Source organism: Hetaerina americana, unplaced genomic scaffold (genome assembly GCF_022747635.1).
Source record: "Hetaerina americana unplaced genomic scaffold, ioHetAmer1.1.p SCAF_6, whole genome shotgun sequence".
Lineage (NCBI taxonomy): Eukaryota > Metazoa > Arthropoda > Insecta > Odonata > Calopterygidae > Hetaerina > Hetaerina americana.
The window spans coordinates 49699451-49720490 of record NW_027287205.1 but is presented as its reverse complement, the minus strand read 5'-3'; the positions used below and the strand labels follow the sequence as shown (position 1 = coordinate 49720490).

General features: G+C 42.4%; 1 protein-coding gene across 20 annotated transcripts in view; it reads right to left on the bottom strand.

Annotated features, from left to right (window-relative positions):
• The window catches only part of EndoA (SH3 domain containing GRB2 like, endophilin-A), a 339179-nt gene that overhangs the window by 252248 nt on the left and 65891 nt on the right, over positions 1-21040 (bottom strand). For 5 of the 20 annotated variants that reach the window (XM_071594197.1, XM_071594194.1, XM_071594200.1 and 2 more), the window contains exon 1: positions 17056-17546. The exons of 2 other annotated variants lie outside the window; for them this stretch is intronic. The gene's annotated coding sequence lies outside the window, so the exon portion shown is untranslated. Of the gene's footprint in view, positions 1-17055; positions 17548-21040 lie in introns of those variants that run through there. 13 more of the 20 variants (XM_071594202.1, XM_071594203.1, XM_071594204.1 and 10 more) reach the window with 7 other exon arrangements.

Sequence of the window (21040 nt, the reverse complement as noted above, 5' to 3'; positions counted from 1 at the left end):
GACGTGACGTGAAATGCGTGATTTCTTAATCTCTAGACATTCAAAAATTTTTCTTTAAGAGAGTATTAATGCCTACAATACATTCCAAAATATCTAATTAGCCCAACAAACCAAGAATTGACAACTTACAGACATCTGACCGCTTCGCTGTAAACAATTTAGTTTACGGCAGACATATATCATGAAAAATAAACAATTAACTTTATTTTTTTCAACGACAATCGTTGACACTTAACTTCAAGATGGTCTTCTCTATCTTTTATCCAATTCGACTCGATAAAAATGAAATTGAATCACAATCTTAAAAATTCAGCGAGTCGAGGACTGCTCGAACACATACAGAGAAAGGAAATACAATCTCACTGAATTTCCAGCAATACTTCTACAACGAAATCTGAAGTCTTTGTCGACCTGCTCCATTCCACCGGTCGGCGAACGCAGTCGCGTCATGGCGTTCTGTAGTTGACCTCTTCGCGAAATAACACTGGCTCCCATGACAGTCGTTGGTGTTATGGGTAGGGGGATGACGTAGCGTGTGTCCAAAGAGGGGCCATTGCGAGCGTCCAGATTAAAGATGACATCATGCGAGGTATTAAGGGTCGTGACAGAAAATTAGGGTGGAATTCGATCGTGGACGGAGGCCAAAAGTGGAACGACACCGTAAAAAAGTACATGTGGAGAGCAAATGGTATCCGATTAAAAAGCTGTTTTAAGGTTACGTGGATCATAGTTTTGGGTCAATCCGAGTGAATAATTTGATGAGAAATATGACAAGACCATTTACTGAATCCAAATGGCGCGCAGGCGCTCAGATACTCTTATCTTATTTCAAACAGAAAATCACACTCCATTGCCAATCTGCATAGACCTGAAAATCCACCTTAAACTATTTTTCCTTCAGCTTTCTGAAGTTAAGGTTGCCTTTCATAATTTTATCTGAACGGCAACGCCATTACGTAGAAAATTATTTTGAGGTTTCAGAGCTTCATTCACAAAAAGGTATTCCAAATCACATCCACGTAATACTCTGCAAGTCACTGCAAGGGCGTGTGGAGGAGATTGGTGGGGAACCAGCCATGTACGAGTACCTTATATAGAGTAGTGAATACATGTATTTGAATACGAAGGAAGAACGAATCAGTCAGGACATGTCTATACCTCTTAATTCATACCGGTATCCTGTAACTTTCTCAAAGCCTTTCCTGCAATATTCGCGAATCAAACCCATCGCTCTTTCTCTATTCTCATAGCATTTTTTTAAGGAATCTTGTGGATTTCACTTAATCTTTTACAACCCCTTACTAACTGTTTTCTCACATTGTTACCAGATACCTGGTGCGTATTCCAGAAGTGGCCAAACTAAAGCCAATTAATACCTTTCTCTTACATTTTGATCACATTTTACTTCAACCCGTCACTAAATCTCGCTTCTTTAGGGTTGTCTCGTACATTCTTCTCATGGGTGTACCCCATGAAAGTTCAGATAACCCGAAGCTCTCCATAGACAAGTATATCATGAATACTTAACCTGCGCCGTGGATATTAATGAAATGTATTTTACAAGGAGTAAATAAGTTTTTAAAAATTCCACATATGTGCATGAAATTATCACCACTTCGTGATGATATACTATTACGCAGGGGCTAAGGGAGTTTTACGTTGCCTTGGGCTTACCAGCATGAATGAAAGATTGCCAGGCCTATTCCTAGGACGAGGTAAGGATTCTTCTTTTCATTATTTGCATTTTCAAATATTAACTCAAGATTTACGTATCATTATTTGCTGTCACGAGTCATTTAAATACTCCACAATATCAAAAACGGATGCAAAAGAGAAAGACAGGATAAGATTGGCAAAAAATTATACACTGAATACGTTTGAAAATAAAAGAATAAACGACACCCAAGGGACGGAAAGAAAAACTCCGAAGACACTCCAGGCATGCATCCCGGAGATGGGGTTGTGAAAACAGAGAGGAAGAGAAAAAGAGATATCTTGAGACCGAAATCAATTGCACGTGAGAACGCTGAACGACACAGCTCAACGTCCCGGGCAATAAACCCATGGAAATCGGCCACCAGCCATCAGTATGCAAAACAAGCGTTCCAAATTCCTCAAAGACAAAACGTCGAGGAAGAAGGTAGGCGCCAAAGAAAGAGTGTACGCGCACGGGGAATGGGTGGGAAAGGCGGAGATATGGTGTGGGACAGACGGGAGAGCTAAAGCGGCAGGCACATTTACAAATCCAAGCTGTAAACTGCGAACCACTTCGTGGGCGCGGACATCGGCCTTTCATTATGTAAATATAAAGAATGACGAATGCAATCTATTGAAGTGTCTGGAAAAAACTAAAAAGCATGTAAAACAATCTTCCAATAAAACAATGCTGTGGTACTTTACTGTGGTAGAGTCGCAGTCGAGAATTTGATGTGGGTAGAACTTTAGGAATTAGGGTAGAACTTATAAGGTATTCAACTCCATCATTGGGAGTCGATGCGAGAAATTAATTTTTCGTCTTTGTAACAAACGAATGCCCTGCACCTTTCTCGAAGGTCTCAATCCGACTCGGCTCTCTCTCCTGAAAAGGATATCTGCATCGACACCTTGCACCACAAACGTGGGCGTTCGGCAGAAAGTGTTACGTCACCAGGCATTACAGTAACTATCAGAATGCGTGGAGTCGCGAATAATTTTTCCAGTGTTGAATGCCTCTATTGTGAGAGAGAAAGTCGATCCCTAACAGCGAGGGGAAAATAAATATTAACGATCTGCAGCGTTTTTCCATAAACTTATCAATATGGTGTGGCGTACCAACATAAGGCGCCGCTAGTATTATTTCTTCCGTGTTAGTGTTAAACTCGAGTGCTTTGTGCTTTTTTTTAAGTCTAAGTCGCGACTGTGACCTTCGTGTTTCCTACGTCTGCCAAAAAAGGCCTTCTAATGATAATTTGACGCCTTCTATTCGTTCGTAAATATTCTTCATGAAAAGGGCGGCTTTTCGTTGAACCCCTTTTTACTACGCAATAAGTCCTTCAGCCCTAGCACTGAATGCGTATTCAAAGTGAGGTGAAACCAAAGCGAAATGGCTCCTCTCCCATTGACCTTTTAATTCGAATACATCCCTACCATTTGTTTGTGGACATCCTAGTTTCCTCAATACTGCTCCACATTATGTTACGCCTCCGAATTTACCCAACCCAGTTCCTTAAATGACTCAGGATCATCATTATTTTCTTCCAATAACAAAGTTTGGTATATAATACGCCGTATTTAGTTTGGATTTTAATATATTAAACAGATGCAGGCGAGATGTAGTGGAAGTTTGTCATTAAGAGAAACAAATTTCCACTTTCCCACAGATTTACACTTTGAAACACAAATCACACAGATTTTAATACTTATTATAATCCTTAATCAACCAATTTTTCTGATCGGTCCCATATACCCGACGCATATTCTAAATTTGGTCAAGTTAATGAAACGTTTTTTTTCCAACTACAAAGTGTCCCGAAAATGTACGAGAAATATTTTAGTTTAATGTGACAAGACACACTTCAGCTCCAGAAGGAATGAAATTGTTTTACCAAGATTTATTCCATTTAAAGAATTCCTGCAGTTATGAAACACTGAACAAATTCCGAAAAATAATCGAAGATGCAAGATGATCATCAAATTTTTCCCACAGGTCACGGGCCTGTTCCACGTTTAAAATAAACATGACGAGTTCCATTATAAAGCAAGAAAAAAAATCAACTCTCACTTAATTTGAAAAACACAAGAATTCAACAGTGCATCGTTATCAAGGCAAAATTTATTCCACAGCAATCTCATATACATACCAGTCAAAATGTGGAAGGGGCGGGCGGAGGTGTGCGCTCGCCACTTGTGTTGCGTGACTGGTGTCCAGTTTAAAACTGTGGTCGGTGTATTAAAATTGAATTGAAATTGACTTGTATTACCCTTTTACCATAATGGAAATAAAATATTTTTTCGAAGTGACGCCCGAGGCACAATATTATACGAGGAATTCAACCGACAATTCAAGAGTTTAGTTTAAACTGGGTTGCGAAAATAATTTCATGGGACCGGGTGGGAAAAACGTCACATGCATACATAATATCCTTTAGAATGTTAGTTTCTCATTGGGTAGGAATAGCTGTAGGCTACTTTTCGGTAGATGACTCACTTAACTCACTTCCGTTATATATTCTATACTGAAAGTATCAGCAAATTCTTTCACGATTATTTCATCTCTCTCATGACCATACTTCTTTATTCCACGAGAATTCCAACATTGTCAATAAACATGTTGGAGGAAACCAACAAAGGACCAATGGAATCAGGGAGTGAGTTCAACAACAAAGTGGAGAAGCGAAAGAAAATAGAGCGTTTCATTAGTTATAACCTATGGGCTTGCGGAGTAATGTATGTATGCGGGTAGGTCGTGCAGGCACTCAGTGGATGAGGGAGAGCAGTTAAGGGCAGTCAAAGAGAGAGAGTAAATAGTGTTGTAAATGAACTCTGAATCAGATTTTACCATTTGGTTGGGAAGGTTAGAGGTGGAAAGTGAAGACAAAATTACATCTTTGGTCGCATAACGGAGATCGGGACTCCGGTATTTGACTATTTTTGCGAAGAAATTAGTAATGCTGTTGAGTTTAGTCACATTGGTAGGTGTTGACATCGACCAGAAAGGTGAGCAATAAGTTAATAGTGCTATGCACGTGAATCACTTATTTCTGTGAAGCAGTAGATAAGGCCTTCTAGAGACGTACCTTGATTTCTGACTGTTTGAACGTACTCATTTAAATTAAGTTTAAAATCTGTTAAAATTCCCCGATTCTTTAGAGATGACAAGCGGTTGGAGTTAATAGTACATTTAAATTTAACAGGGTGTTTTTTAACAAAATTGACACAACGCTGCATTTACTCGGATTTAATTTAAGTGTCCACGGATTACACTATCCAGAAGGTTTTACTAAGGCATCCTGTAGATCGTGGCAGTCTGAAACATTACGAATTTGCTTAAATACTTGTTGAGAAATACGTCTAATTATAAATTTTCAGCAGAGCATTGTGACTTCTCCTCTCCTGTTGATATTCATAACTCCCAAGAAGAGAACCTTGAAGTAGTTAAGTTTATCCAATCCTTAAGTTTTCATTAAATATACCTTAATTAACGCGAAATATGTAAATGCACGAAACTTATGAGCCAGTAGGAGCAAGAAAGAGATTTCCTGTTGGGCGCTGATAGGCAGAGGAGGAGGGGCGAACTGGGAGTTGGGGATGGGGTGAAATTGGGACTTTTGCTGAGTACGAAGCCCCCACTCCCCAAACCCTCCCCACTCCTTGTAAGTGAGCATGGGTCTCCTCACACGGGATTAGCGCACGAGCCTTCCTCACTGAGCGGAAAAGGGACCGCCGCCCACGCGACGCCCGCCGCCGCCTTAAGCGACAACGCCCCTTCCTCTCCCTACCCACCCACGCCTCGTTTCCCATCCCGCCCCCTCGAAATAAACCTACCCTCCCTCCATCCCGCCTCCCCAACCCTGCGGGAGATTTCCTCCCACGTCCTGGGGGAGGTTGGGAGGAGGTGGGATACGGAAAGGTCGGAGGTCATGGCGTTTGCACAAAGCTGAGAGAGGGAGAGAGGACATACGCGTATTGAAATGGCAAGAAAGGAAAGAAGACGAGGAAAAGCGGAAGCGAGTCGAGAAGCGTCGAGGAAGGAAAGGAAAGAGACAAGAAATCCATTTGATCCTCTCTTTTGTTGTTATATATATATATATATATATATATATATATATATATATATATATATATATATATATATATATATACACGCACACACACACATTTGCAGGGGCAAATTGTGAAGATGACGAGACGCCATGCCCGTAAAAATGTGAAACCTATTTTGTGAGTGTCCTCTCCTTTTGTTTCTATGCTTACTTAAGTTTAAAACCAGAGTTTACTTATCTATTTGTGTAATCGCCAAATGGCGTTCGTTTTTGAACACACGTTAAGATCACCAGGATGATCTGTTTTTCGCTCCCAAATCCATAAGGAGACTAAGATATCTACGCGTGAATACGGCGGAAAGGAAAACGGGAACAACTGAGGGAAATGTGAGACCGCTCATTCTCCGCAGGGTAACTACGAGGGTCATCCGGAAAGTAGTACCCGTTCGTGAAATAAAGACACAAAAGTAAATATTAACAAACATAAAAAATTTTATTTGAAAGAGGATACTTTAAACTACTTCTCAACATAATCTCCAAGCAAATTAAGGCATTTGTCATAACGTGTGACAAGTTTCTGTATTCCTGCTGCATAGTCCTTCGCCGCCAGCTCATTGAGATACGCGAGGGACCCATCTTGCACAAATTTTTGCATAATGCAGATGGTGTTTAACATTTCATGAACAATTGTTCGAGAAACATTGGGAAAATGCTCACAGATGTCATCAATTGTGACGCGCCGATCGTTCCTCACGAATTCGTCAACTGAGCTCACCAGTTGGTCTGTAATGACAGACGGTCTCCCCGAACGCTCATCGTCGTGTGTGTTCCCCCTCCCCATGTTGAAGTTGCGACACCACCGCCGAACAGACGACTCGTCCATTACATTGTCTCCATACACCTCCTTTAATTGGCGATGAATATCACATGGGCGAACGTTTCTTGCATTGAGGAATTTAATCACTGCCCTCACTTCACAACTGGCGGCGTTCTCAATTTTTTTAAACATTGTAAACAATCACAGAAACAACACAGGCAATGCTAGCGTCACGCAACTTGGCTCAGAGAAGGCAGACAAGCCACTGAAGCTATCTGACCTCGTCCAGCGGCTACTCGCGTCGTCAGCACTTCATGCGGCACGAACGGGTACTACTTTCCGGATGACCCTCGTATGTTCTTGTTGAGGAGAAGGCCGGTAACTCTAACTAACCCAGTTTAAACCCTCGCGTCCTACGACACGGCTTCACTAAGACGAACGCATTACCATCGGAACTCATCTAAGAAGCTTACTCAAAAAACTTTGATAGTGATGTGATTTTAATAAGTAACCACGGTGTTCTCATGGGTAGGATATTAGTTATGCACAGGGCAATATAACGGGAGCGATTTTTTCCCCATCAGCATATAATCCAAAAAAAAAAAGGATTTTCAACGAGTTCACGTTTTTAGTTTAGCTTAGTTTTTACGAGCAAAAAATGTGGATTTTTTAAGATATAAATCTGTGAAACTATTACAACTATTGAGGTAAATTAATTTGCTGCAATACAACTAAGATGAAATTCTCAATACAATTGCACCACGGAGTCGGGAGGATAAAATTACGTAAAAATCGAAAATAAAGTATTGGGAACGGAGTCTGAATACCATGGCAATCTGATTCCCCAATTTCCTAGGTATAATTTATTTTCAATCGAACACTGTTTTTTTGATGAAAAGGAAAGTTCCTCATCTTCAGCGTTCACTCGGTATGATTATTAAGGAAAACGACCTTTTGCAAATATCACTCCATCAAAAGCTATTCAACGTTTCTCGTTCTAGTGAACAGAGCCCCTAATGGCTATATTTTCGCCACTTCATTATATGCCCGAGAGATCAAATGTTTTACAAATGGATCACAAAAATTTATTTTATACGAGCCGGCTTGGTTTCTTAGCTCGATAAGATAAAACAGGCAAATAAAAATGGGACAAAATTTATTCTTAGGCTTTGTTTGCATCGGATCTCTATAAGTTTAAAGAACAAGCAAATATTTCATTCATCCAAGTTTATGTTCCCTGGCCGGATAAACAGTGATTCATGCAACTATTGATATAACCACGTGACATGGACTTGAAACTGTACGAAACAAAAATTACCTCACGTATATGCTGGTTAAATACAGATAAAAACATAAATTATTTTTTTGGCACTCCTGGCATCTCCGGTGGCCCAATGAGACACACTTAGCGTGTCATCAGATTCCCAAGGGTCTTTACAACAGTCTACTCACTTGAGCGAGGGAGACTCGAAAACCAAGCCTTTACATTAGAGGGTGGAAGCGTTTCCCCTTAACCAGGAGGGCCAATTCAGAAAAAGGACTATGACAAGACACACATGAAAAAACTGCAGAACATACGTTTCGCCTTGATACAGAGGATATGGGAAAATGAAAAATTCATCATGACCAGGGCCGGAAGTGGACACAGAAACCTAATGATAATATCCTAGGGCATTTCCTAACATAAAACAGCCATTTTTCTACGTTGTTCTCCCCAGAATTTATAACATACGTAGATAACCTCTGGGAACCAGGATAGAAAAATTTCCTCTCATGAAATATAGGTTCACTTGAGTCTCAAGTTTTCCTAAGAAATGAAAATCTCACTTAATCCTTTTAAATTTGACAAAGTCGTTTTGCATAATACAAAACATTTTATGATAAAAAACATTAGGTAAGTGAACTTATTGCATCTGAAATCTGGAAACCACTATTTGAGGGATTAGACAGAGCGCACATTAGGCTTTTGATAAGTGGGTGTGGAGAAGAATGGTGAAAATAGACAGGCCAGAGATAATAAAAAACAATGAAGAATTAAATAGGGTGTGCGAATAAAGAGTGTTCCTGGGGAAATCAGATAATCAGATACAGTGGATGGAAAAATATTGCAAGGCAGTAATATGCTGAAGGCCGTGTTAGAGGAGAAACTGTTTCGTCGTCAGAGACCGTCCGAAACCTACCTCTAACAGGCACTCTACCTTGAATGAATGAAAGTGAACTTAGGATAAGTCCTTCAACATACGCTTTGAATTTTTCCAGCGGGTAATACAAACATACACCATTAGGCATATGAGATGGGAGCGCGCTCAATAACAGCACTACAATTGTAGCTAATTTTCTTACTTCTACTATGACTTTTTTTAATAAAAAATATGCGTATATATTGTTCTTGTGGACAGACATTTTTGTAGTGAATTGAATTAGTACGTATGTTCAGCGGTATTTATCTACTAATGCACATGTCCAACATTACCACTTCTCACACTACCAGTCGTCAATTCGTCATTCCCTATGGTTGATCGTTTAAAGGAGGTTCCGCTGCCTTTAGGCCTAAAAAGTTACACACGCACACTGTAGGAATGAAATGCAGTTAGGAAGGACGCGGAGGGATGCGAGGGGAGGAGAGAGAAGGGGGGAGGGTGAAGAGGAGCGGAAATTGGGTGGAACAAAGTGACGCTGGGCGGGGAGGAGGGAGAGAGAGAAGACAGCGCAGAAAGGAGGCGTGCGGAAGACAAGGAAAACACTTTCATGGGCGTAGCGTGAAATGGGGATGACATCGCTTCATCTCGCCTATAAAGAAAAAAAATGAAGACGTAAAAATGGGCATGATGAAAAGGGAACGTATCAAAACGATATCTTGGAGCAGAAAACATTCATCGAGAGCTGCTCGATCTTGCTCACTGCAATTTCATTCAGACGGTACATTTTCACAAGCCAATGAAAATGCTGATTTTTCGCAAACTCATTCTTTGTTGTATTTCAATGTTGAGCTCCGATAAAAATTATCCATCGGACCAACATCTCCATGAGAGGGTAACCTGATCGACTAAATCGAGGCACTTTTTTGCGCAAGTTGGGGTCCTACGATAAAAGAGACAAAAAACTGCAAAATGAAAACATTTTTCTATAAATTACAAGTGTGATAAAATCCTTTGTATTTTATTGGCGTTTTGTACGATGTTAAGCACTGCTATGCCATTTTGTTTTACTTAGGTTATTTTCACTTGCCTCAATAATTTTAAAACTGTGATAGCCTTTATAAATCTGAACAATCCCTTCTAATGTCCTCACTACTATGTCGAAATCTTCGAAATATTTGGAATTAACTTCACTCCCATCGTCAATTTGAGGTCGGAAACTAAAATCCGTGAACACTTGTAGCTGCGGGGGTACATTCATCACTACCCTAATATATCCCTTTGACTTAAACGGTGTTGGCAGAAGTGCATGCGAATCGATGATAGAATACTAACTTAGTCAAGTACTAAGGATGGACACTTGTTAAAGGGCCATTTGGTAAAATAGGAAGAAACTCAAAACAATACGAAAAAAAAGATTAAGGCAACGTGAGACTCGACAAAGTGAAATGCAGCGAATGCGTGAACAGCTAGGTAAATAGGGGAAAAAAATAAACACTTATTAAATAAACTTTGAACATTCCACTACACAGTTCAAGCTTTATTTCTATTGACACAATTAGGAGTAACTCCACATTGTTAAACCCGAAACAGCGAATCTGGTTGCTTGCTTAACATTTTTCTGCCTTCATCGCCTTTCCTTGTCGAGACACTTTCACCGCTAATTCATGAATATCATCATTTTGGTTCTGAACAATTTCCGCAGAAAGAGACACGTTGAGCAATAGGATTTCTGGGTGATCAGGAAAGAGGGGATATACGGGGAAGCTTGAGGGAGGCTGGAATAGAATCAGTGGACCCAGGTGCACGGAAGGCGGGGAGGAAGGGGTTGGCGGGCAAGAGAGGATTTGGAAACAAGACGGGAGATCAAGAGCATATGTCCAGTCAGGAGCCGAGCCTATATTCAACCCTCCTCGACGAATAAACCCTAAGCCCGTGAAGTGGCATTTTCCACAATTTAGGGCGAAAATAAGGAGAACACACCTAAAACTAAGAACTACAAAATTTTTAATAAATATTTACACTATTTCAACACATCTGAAAATATTATCACGTTATTGTTGGATTGCAAATCTATCAGTGTCGCTTTTCTCATGGCTATAGGGCAGTTGTAATTTGAAAGTAGTTGGAATTTGCACACACATCTATACATTTTCAGTCCAGTAATTAAACAAATGAAGAAGCTCAGAATGTAATGAATACTTGCGCGTTACACTTGCGTGGGACCCTTTCATGGGACCCACACATCAGAAGAATATGGGTGTCAGCCTTAAGATTTTATTAGATGGGTTACATGGAAATGCTATGTAAGAGCAGAGAGAGGTGTAACTAAGCTTTAGTAAGGACACATTTGAGATGAGCGGGAAGTGTTTTGGATCCAAGAGAGAAAACGTCAATAATGGATAAATTTCGGAGAAAATCTGCTAGATTTGTTAAAAATTGCTACTACAAAAGAGTTAACATGACGGTAATGTTCGCAGAATTAAATTGGGAGTCTCTTGAATCACGAAGAGAGCAGAGTAGGCTTAAGACTTTTAGAAAGTCACAGGACACCAGAATTTTCTTGTGACACCGAGGGAATTATAAAAGAACCACAGCATATTGGCCTTTTCGGATACCGGGGTATTATAAGAAAGAGATAGAGACCATCACGGACAGATTCAAGTACTCGTTCTTTCCTTACACGATGCAGTTATAACACAATCGAATTCAAACAACCGAATATTTTTATTGAAAAAGCAAAGTTTAATGATTTAGTCAAAAACACCCATGTATAAGAGCACGCATGCGTGCACGTGTGCATGTGATTGTGTATGTGAGCAGGTGTATATTAATATGAATGCACTAACTCATATTAAAATCTGAACAGCTGGTGCTCTAACACCAACCATCATACGTCCTTGCGGTGGCTTGTGGGACAGATGTGATTAATAACCGGAGAAAAACTTGTTAGGCGTCTCCAATACACAGTATACGAACTTAAAATACATTTTAAAATGTTTTCAGAGGACTTGTTTATCGAATGAAACCTCTGGAAAGAAATTAATGTCTCTAACGCGTAGCTGGACAACATCAGCTTGAAAGAGAACGCAAGGGCTTATCCGACACCGGAAACACGCCATTGCGCTCGAGAGTATTTTTTTTTAATTATCAAACTAAAAAACGTGACATTTCTATACCCTCAAAGCTTTATTGATGGTCAACGTACGTGGCTGTAATTACTACGAATATTAATTCAATTCTTACATTAACAATTATATTTTTTCAATGCGTACGTTTCATATTGAATCAACAACAACTGTAGGTAGTACGTTATTGCCGTTAAAAAATGTAAAAAAGACCAGTGCCTAACAAATACGGAAAAAACTCACCTTTAGAGTTTTTAAGTTCTCATTTAGATTGAACAGATACATCTCAACATTCCAGTTTCTTCAGAAGCCACCTTTCAATGACATTAAATCTTCCAACAATTGATTTATTTTTCACCTTGAAAATACATTTGTGATATAAATCCAGTCTGCTTCAAAATTCAAAGCAGTGAAACGCTGCCAGAAAAAAAATCTGACCGTCTGGGACACGGAGAAATTCAGCGAAGGGTCAACTTTAATATGCCCACCTAATTACAACCAATTACAGCGACCTGGAATAATTAGATCAGGCCGAATTAAAGAGGCCCGAGGGAAGAAACGTGATCTAGGAGGAGAAGGAGCAGCTTAATTGCGTGGCTTGATTGGTGGGCTAAGAATTTGAAATGCATACCTTGGGGGAGAGTAGTGGAGAGGCGGTTGGTGATGGAAAACGGGAAGGTTAGTGCCACTGGGAAAAGTGGGTGGGCGAGTATCAAGCGACTCAAATGAAAGACGGGGCACACGAAATGAATGGGGGTAGATACACAAAAGGTACGTGGAAAAGGAAAATCAAAGAATCCTTATATCGACTAGCATGCAACGTGATTTGAGATTAGGTCAACTTTGAGGATAGTGAATTAAAATGGGACACATACTCGAATGATTGATCCGGTATAACCTAGATAGTGAAATACAGGTATTTCCGATGAGAGAATGACTTTCGGAAAACTTAACATTAATAATCGCTACAACCTGTTACATAGATTATAACTGCTATCGGCAAGTTGCAAAGGCTGGTAAACCACAGAACAAGGCCCGAATCCCATATCTTTGTTCTGTGATATATTTACTCACTTAAATATTTCCAGATGGTTAAAGAAAACGTTTTGTTCGCATACTTCAATTTCAGTTCTTAATGGTAGCGAGATGAACTCTGTAGATCAAATGTACTCTGAAAGGAGTTCGCATCAAAAGCAGATAGATGGTTCTATTTTTAGTAGCGAGACACAGATAAGACTCCCCTGCCATCTTTCCACGATCCATAGGTAACAGAATATCTACGGTGCCAAATAAAAGCACAGAGAACTACTTGGAAAAATATGTACAAGTACGCCGCACAAAAAAAACCACATAACAGGTATTATGAGGCACACAGAGGATAAGAATAGAAATTGCGGTATGAAACAATATTTTAACACCTGCTGGAACGATTCAGTTTTCAAGTAGGATTCACTGTTCACCTTGACAAAATTTTGGAAAATTATGGAAGACGGGCCAAACGGGCAAAATTTGGGCGTTTTCATCAATCACAAATTGGAAACTTTTAAGATCTCTAAGAAAGCGTTGCAAAAAGTTGACGGGAGCTGCTCAAGTTCCAGGTGTGAATCTGTTGCGCATCTGACGATTTTTTCCCTACCTCAAGGACTATCCGAGTTCTTACAATTCCAAAGCATTGGATCTTCCTCAGCATGATTATAAAAATAAAATCCGTACGTTTTTGACGAGACCATGCAGCCAAGTTAAACCACAACAAATAACAAATACTTTAGATAAAACCCGATTCAAAATCACTTCCTGCCCTCTTAAAGAACGAAAAATACATCTTGAGGAATAAGGAAAGGATGGGTGGAAAGGGATGAGGGTTAGGGAGGGTGAGAGTAGAAAAGAAGCTTAGTTTGGCCGCCGAGGGAAATCAAATCAATGCACCCCCAACTTCATCCAACATTTGTAATCTATAACACAATACGCGGGAGAAAGACATCGGAAAGCCGAAATAAAAAAAGTCAAGGTGAAGTGAGAGTAGGGGACGGAATCAAATGCCCATGCAAATATGTCCACCAGGCCGCCTCCTTCCTTCTCATCCATGGAAGTCTCACTCGTAAAAATACCACGCTGAAACTTTACAAAAATGTATTACTAAAAGGAATCCTTCCATGCTTTTTGGTACCTCTTCCCCCGAAAATAAAATGATGAAGTCTCCCACTCCTCGACAAAAGGCTGGAGTGTGTGGGGAGAAACTGGGGAGGGGAGCGAGAGGGAAGGGGGAGGGCAGGGAAGCCAGCCCGCCCACTCACCACCAGAACCTTTGCGCCCTCACGTCCCCTCCACCCTCGGACTCAGGCCTCCTTCCGCCCCCGCATGGGGATGGAGCTACCTCCCACCTACCTACACGTCCCCTCAACTCAACGCGCCAGAGAGATCCCTTAAGAGAGATAGAATGGGGAGGTAACCGACGCGAAAACGCCCACGCTGTGCGCTACCGCACTGAGTGGGGGTGGGATTGGATCGGGGTGGGGCGTAGGGGGATGGAACGTTCGACAAACCACCCCCACCCATTCACGCACAACCCCTTCATCCCCTCCTCCCAATCCAATCCAGCGGCACGGGCGTGAGGAAGGGAGTGAAAGGACAGAGGACTTATTTGAGAGAGGAAGAGAGAGGAGGAGGGGAGATGTATAGAGAGAGAGGGGGGGAGGGGAGATGTATAGAGGGGGAGGGGACATGTAGGGAGAGAGAGACAAGAGGGTAGGGAAGGACAGGACGCTGACGTGAACGAAAAGCCATAAAAGAGGCGACCAAAAATAACCATCAAAACTGGAGGGGGCACTGGCAGGGAGGAGTGGAGAGAATTAGGTCCGTTTCTAGCGATCCTTACCGCCAATGTGTGTGGGGGTGTCCGAAATTAATTGAAGGGTGACGGGTCGGAAGCGCTTGCGAGTCCCGAAATAAAAATTCATTGACGGGAGTGGATATTCGGCGTGGGCGAAAACTTTGCTCCGGTGAAATAACTCGCCACTTATCCATTCCTTGTCGGAACCCTCACACCGCTTATCCCGTCATGTTTCCAATCCAATAAAAATTACCCGGGCAACGTCCGACTTGTGACGCCTTCGCTTGGCAATAATTACAAAGCATACTTGAGATGAAGTAAATCATGAATAAAATGAACAATGCACTCTCTCTCTACGGATTAACGTCACGCTTTATGTCATCCACTAAAAACGAAAATGCTACCCATAAAATACTCGTATTTACGTAATGTATGCAAAGCGAAAGACCAGACTATCTGGCGAGAATGCAAAGAGATACAAAAGGCATTCTTCTCAGAAGAGAGGAACTGTCATCACATATATGAGGAACGACTGCCCTTAGCACAAAATTACTTGTGCTCTTTTACAGGAAGATAAAGAAATACTGCTTTCAATCAGGCAGGTTCAATTGCTAATTGTCATGATGTAAGCAAGGAAAGTTTTCAAAAGCATAAACTACTCTCACTGCATAACTAATATTTAAAAAATAATCATTGAGTTTTATAATTCTTGCTGGAGCAAATAAATTTGATCACTAATTGTTTCTGCATGAACGGCCGAAGAAATTATAATATTCACAAAGATCTTACATAAGCGCCAAGAGTGTTTCTAAGTGTCTTAAATGATTGAAATAGTTTAGATTAGGCGTTTTAAACAGTATTTTAAAGTAATAATCGTTTGATCCGCTAAGGATGTGGCGTTAAAGAAAATTGTTGCCCGAAGAACGTTGCATTTAACACGGTGTTTACCTGAAACATGCTCTTTGATCAAGAGCGTGAATAACGGCTATGCCTTCTATTTTATCCTCTCCGGTTCCCGAAACACTACTCTATACAAACTCATAAAATCGCTTCCCACATTCGTGGTTTGATAAAGAAATATCAAGCATAAGTCAATTTAGCGCTGATATAAAGTTATGTTTCTGGTACAGACGTGAGGAAAGTTCTTTTCTTTCGCACGAGAAAATTAATTAATTACCGGGAGTCTCGCTTTCTTCCCTTCGATTCCGCAAGCGTGGCGCATTGATCAATGGGGCTGTGTGGTCTGGCGTCATCCTAAGACATAGGCAGCCCATGCATGAGTTTCTGTCATGCGGGTTACATACTCTGCTGCAGGTTTCATCCGCGCGGACCGCATAACACACTCGATGGTGAGGCAGGGACTCCCGGACCTTCCTATAGCCACGCCATTGAATCATACATACATGTATATGCCAACTTTACGATTAACCCAACCGAAATATCACGGAGAGAGTGTTAAGTTTTAACAACATCCAGACATGACTGAATATGACTGCCAAGGAGAAATAAATTACCACTCATGAATACCGTAAAAGAATTAATAATAAACCGATGTGAACGTGGCAAATAGTTTTTAACGCCAAAATTTTAACATTTATTTCGTCAACAATAATTACACCCATTCTAACCATCCAAATTAAGTTGATGACACTTGGTAAATATATTACCAAAGAACTCTTACAAAGAAATAACGATCAAATTGGAAAGATGACTGTGACATAGAAATAAGAGTGGGAGGAAAATGTCCATTTATTAAAGAATGAGTTAGATCAGAGAAAATATAATTTGAATGTGAATAAATAATGCGAAAATAAAAATGAAGAACGACAACTCTATGGGAATGGAGTGCATGGATTTGCCGTCAAGAACATCACTGCAACCAAGTCACAGAAAAATATAGTAATCCTACAACCTAACACAACTGAAAGGAACCCGAAGAAACTTACGGAGACGTTTCCACAATTCCTTCGAGTATTACGAAAACCTCCCTTAAATTCAGGGTCGACCCTTTGACCCCGAGACTTTGATGAACATGTGCAGAAATCTCAGCAAAAACGATCGCCCAGCCTTGGATAAAATATATCTAGGAGTACGGCCAAATTAGAACGGATAATCCAATGGTTTCCGTGCAGGAAATCACAACGGAACTCGATCCGCGAAGCTCGGAAAATACACTAGCGGTCCCGGGGGGATATAAGGATGAGAGAAGCCTCATGATGAAATGAAAAAAATAAGCATGTTCGCAACAATTGACGGAAATAAAAACACAAGCACAATTAACACGCGCGGGCACACAACACAAAATTGAGGATGAAACGAAATGAAAGCAGTGACACTTTTAGACGCCGAAATTTCATCGGCGATTGTGCTTCGATTTAAGTAGATATATATATATATTTACCGTCACAATGCTGCGTGCGGCGTCCCCGCACCTCAATGGGGGGGAGAGAGGGAGAGTTTTCGCACTGACGAGGTCCAGTGAGAAACGTCGGGAGAGGGCTCCTCTGTCACCTTTGCCCCGCGGGTCAACCGTCGATGAAGACGCCGCGGGAGGGATACGGAAGGTAAAAAAACAACCCAACACCTTCGCCGCAGCTCAAAAGAACTTCTCCCGCTGCACACTTTTTATTGTACAAGGCGGTCCCGCTGTCACGACGCGGCCGCGATGATTTCCTTCCCCGGCGACTCTGAGGAGACGAAGTCGGCGGGAGAGCGCGCGGTCGCGGTGGTGCAAGGGGAGGGAAGAGGGGGTACCGAGAGGTGTAGGGGTGGGGAGGGACAGAGAGAGAGATGGTGTTCCGTGTGCGTTCGAGGAGCACTTTCCCGCTGTGTCTGCGCTCGCACAGCGGTGCGGAGGGGGCGGGTGGGAAGGAGGCAAGGGGACGTTGGAGGGGGGAGGGTGAGCGAGGGTTTTGGGGGCGGTGCGCCCTGTCGAAAAAAGCTCTTCCCCCTCCCTCACACACTCCCCTCTTCGTCCCTCCACTCCCGCGCCCTACGCTACGCGTCCCTACCGTCTCTCTCCTCTCCCCCTACCCCGTCTCGCTGGCAACGTGCTTGTCTCTCTCCCGCGAATAGTTGGGACGGTCGACTCCCATACCCGCGGTCTTCCCAGCCTTTCCCCACCCCCAACCCCTGAAAGCCACCCCTCCTCACACACACGCGCAAATACCCCTCCCCTTCCCTTCGATCCAATCCCGCCACCTCCACACACTCCTCCCCACCTCTCCAGCAAACAGCAGCGTATCCACTTCCCTCCGCCAGTGTGGGGCGGTCGATACGACTCCGAAGGCCCACCACGACGCCGCTCCGCGCATCCCGCGCGTCGATATCAACCCCGACCCACCATTCTCCCTTTCACCCCTCCCTCTTCTCCCCCCCTTCTCCCACAAACCGTCACCCCGGCTCTGCCACACGCAGAGCCGGGGTTTTCCTTTCCCATTCCCCTTCTGCCCCCACACCCTCAAAATGCTGCCCTCCTGCCGGTACCCCTCCCTCCTCCCGTGGTTCGAGCCTACACCACCACCAACATGCCCAAACCCACGTCACCGAGGAGGGTACCAACCGCGCGACAATTTTTATTGAAGTCGGAGGGGAATGAATGGGTAAGGTTGATGGAAGATTTCCGAGAATGGGAATTCTGGTTAAAAATCGGGGGTAGGTATTTTTAACCAACCTCCTCCCTTCGTGGCGAACCTCCGAGGAGAAGTGAGAAGGGGGCCGAAAGAGGGCATCACTTCGATCGCCAGGCAATAGGCTCACGAAACAAAACAAATATGGGCAATTACCAGTTTCAGTATGCACCGAGGCAGTCTCACGGAGCGTTACACTGACTCGTTGATATGCACAGGGGTGTTAACCTTAGTAATTGTAGTAGGTTAAGGTTTCTGGGTACATCAAAAGCGAGGGTGTACCTCGCCACGTGATCTGAAGAATAAGCAATATTCATGCCGGTGATGAGGTTCGAACAGCCGACCTTTGGTCGGAAAGGCCCGGCCCGTGAGGGCCCCTACTACCGCGGATGGGGTCATTATTTGGAGTTTTCCTTCTTCTGATATTAAACACTCCATGCTCGCAATGCTTCTCACCATTTCCCACGCATTCGTTCATAAAAATGGCTCCTAGGATTTTGTTCAATGACTGCGAATAAAATCCTAAAAATGATTTGGGGAAGTTAAAAATATAATTCCAGGTCAATCAAAATCAATGCAAAACAGTAGATAGTCGGAATCGACGTAGAAAGGTCATCGTGTCTGTTTTTGGCGAATTTCCTGCAAGCTTCAGAGTGAAGCATACGCTCCGAGATACTACTTGATTCACCGTTTCAGAGAAGGGAAAATACGCCAAAAAAAAAGGAGGAAAACGTTTGAATGTAGCCATTTAACTGTCAGTTCACACTGGGGCTAATGAAACGTGCGGTGAACACTTGTAAATAGCCGCCGCGTATTTCTTTCAGCAGAACTCAAAAACAGAACGGGTGCATGACTAGGGACCCGACTTATCCGTAGCGCCACGAAGCTCACCACTGCGGAATCTCCTTTCGCGAGAGCTGTACTTCACCGGCACGAATGCCGTAACGATCCATTCACGTGGGCGGAGCGATTCCCGGCAATTTCCCTGTAACCAAAAACTTTGCTAATACCGCAAAACTTAAATTGGACCGAGGTGATATGCGATTAACAACCAAGCCACGTGTGAACTCTTGACATTCATCATTCAAATCGCAGTGATTCAGAATACAGCATGGTCTAAAACTCCACCCAATGATTCCAAGGCCGGAACGAAGTGAAAATGTCATGCACTCGTAAATTTAATCAATAATTACTGCCCTCCGAGAATATTCTTTGCCCATTGAAGACGGGAGATATTTGTGGGAAACGATAGTAAATTAGCTGCAGGTCTACGAGGGTCTTCCCAACACGGCAGAGGGGAATATGTTATCAAAAACGTGTGCGCTTCAATGAAGCCTGCTTTCCCCGTGGGAGGGCGGTGATCTGCGCACCCGTCGTCTCTCCCGCATTCCCGCTCAATCATCGCATCCCCGCCGCTCTGTCGGGCCCCGCTTACGTCACCACACCGAGTGCCAACCTCGAAAATTCGACCGCTTTGCCCGCGTTAAGCAGACCCCTTCATCACCTCTCCTTTCACACAGCGAGGAAGAATGAAACTGTTCGCATTTCGCATCAATTTGGGGAAGTGAATCGAGCTGAAACGAAAAGGTCTGACGGAAAAAGACAAACATTAAACAACACAACTTAACTCCGTAAGTCTCGAAGTAGCGCGCATTTCCAAGAAATCTCCAAAAATGTACAAAAGAGTTTTCATTCTCCCCTGGTTTATACGTGAATCACGAATCCAGTTTCAATTTTTCATTGCTGGGTTGACTTCAAGAGGTATGTAATTGCAACTAAACTAGTACATCTAATGTTTCACTTATACTTAAATGATGATAACGCCTCCAGTCCGAACTCCGAACAATATCAAAACGAGGGAGAAAATTCAAAGAAAGTAGTCAGGAGGTCAAGAGGAAAGGAAGTCGAGTGGGAAGAAATGTCTGCAAAAAGAAAAGAGACGGTGTGACGCAGGAAAAAGAGAGCAACAGAATGGGGTGTAAACGAGAATTTTCTGGTTAGCTTTTTGCTTCGCAAGTCAACGGATACCAAAGGGACCGCACGATGGTGACTGGCTTCCTCTTCCCTTCCAACTGGCTCAAATTCGCCTTCAAATTATTGGGAGAAAGGGGATCGAAATAAAAAACCAAGTCGAAACAATTTAATGACGAGGTATATCGATAAACAAGTTCATAAACAAGTTCGAAAAAAGATATAGTTCATAAAAAAGATAAAAAAGTTCGAAAACAAAATACTTCCAGACAGATTTAAAATTATTATTATTTATCAATGGTATTCCGCAGCTTAAGTAGATTTTGGATGGAGATACAAACTAACAATTCATGCATTCATAAGCCTCGCCTTACACGACACTACGTGACAACCCGCACTACAAAAAAAAATAAAAATAAAATAAAATTTAATTCCGCCTCACAATATACCTATTCCCTTCCCTAAACTCTCACCAATGTCTGCAACATTCCATTGCCAATCAAAATTCTGTTTAGACTTACAAATAGGACATCCAACAAGGGCAGAAACGCAACGAAAACATAATTAGGGGCCTGCTTGAAAACTAACTGATGCGCATCTTGAGTTTCAGTGGACGTATTTTCGTCTACCCTAGTTCAATACGTAGTAGTACACTCAAGGGCTCACGAGCAGACGAAGGCTACATGCCGCGCCATGCTGCCTTCGGTCGGTCAAGCTGCAATGCACGAGCACGGAAAAGACACGACATAGCTATGAACCACCACAGATCTCCAATAGAGCAACCTG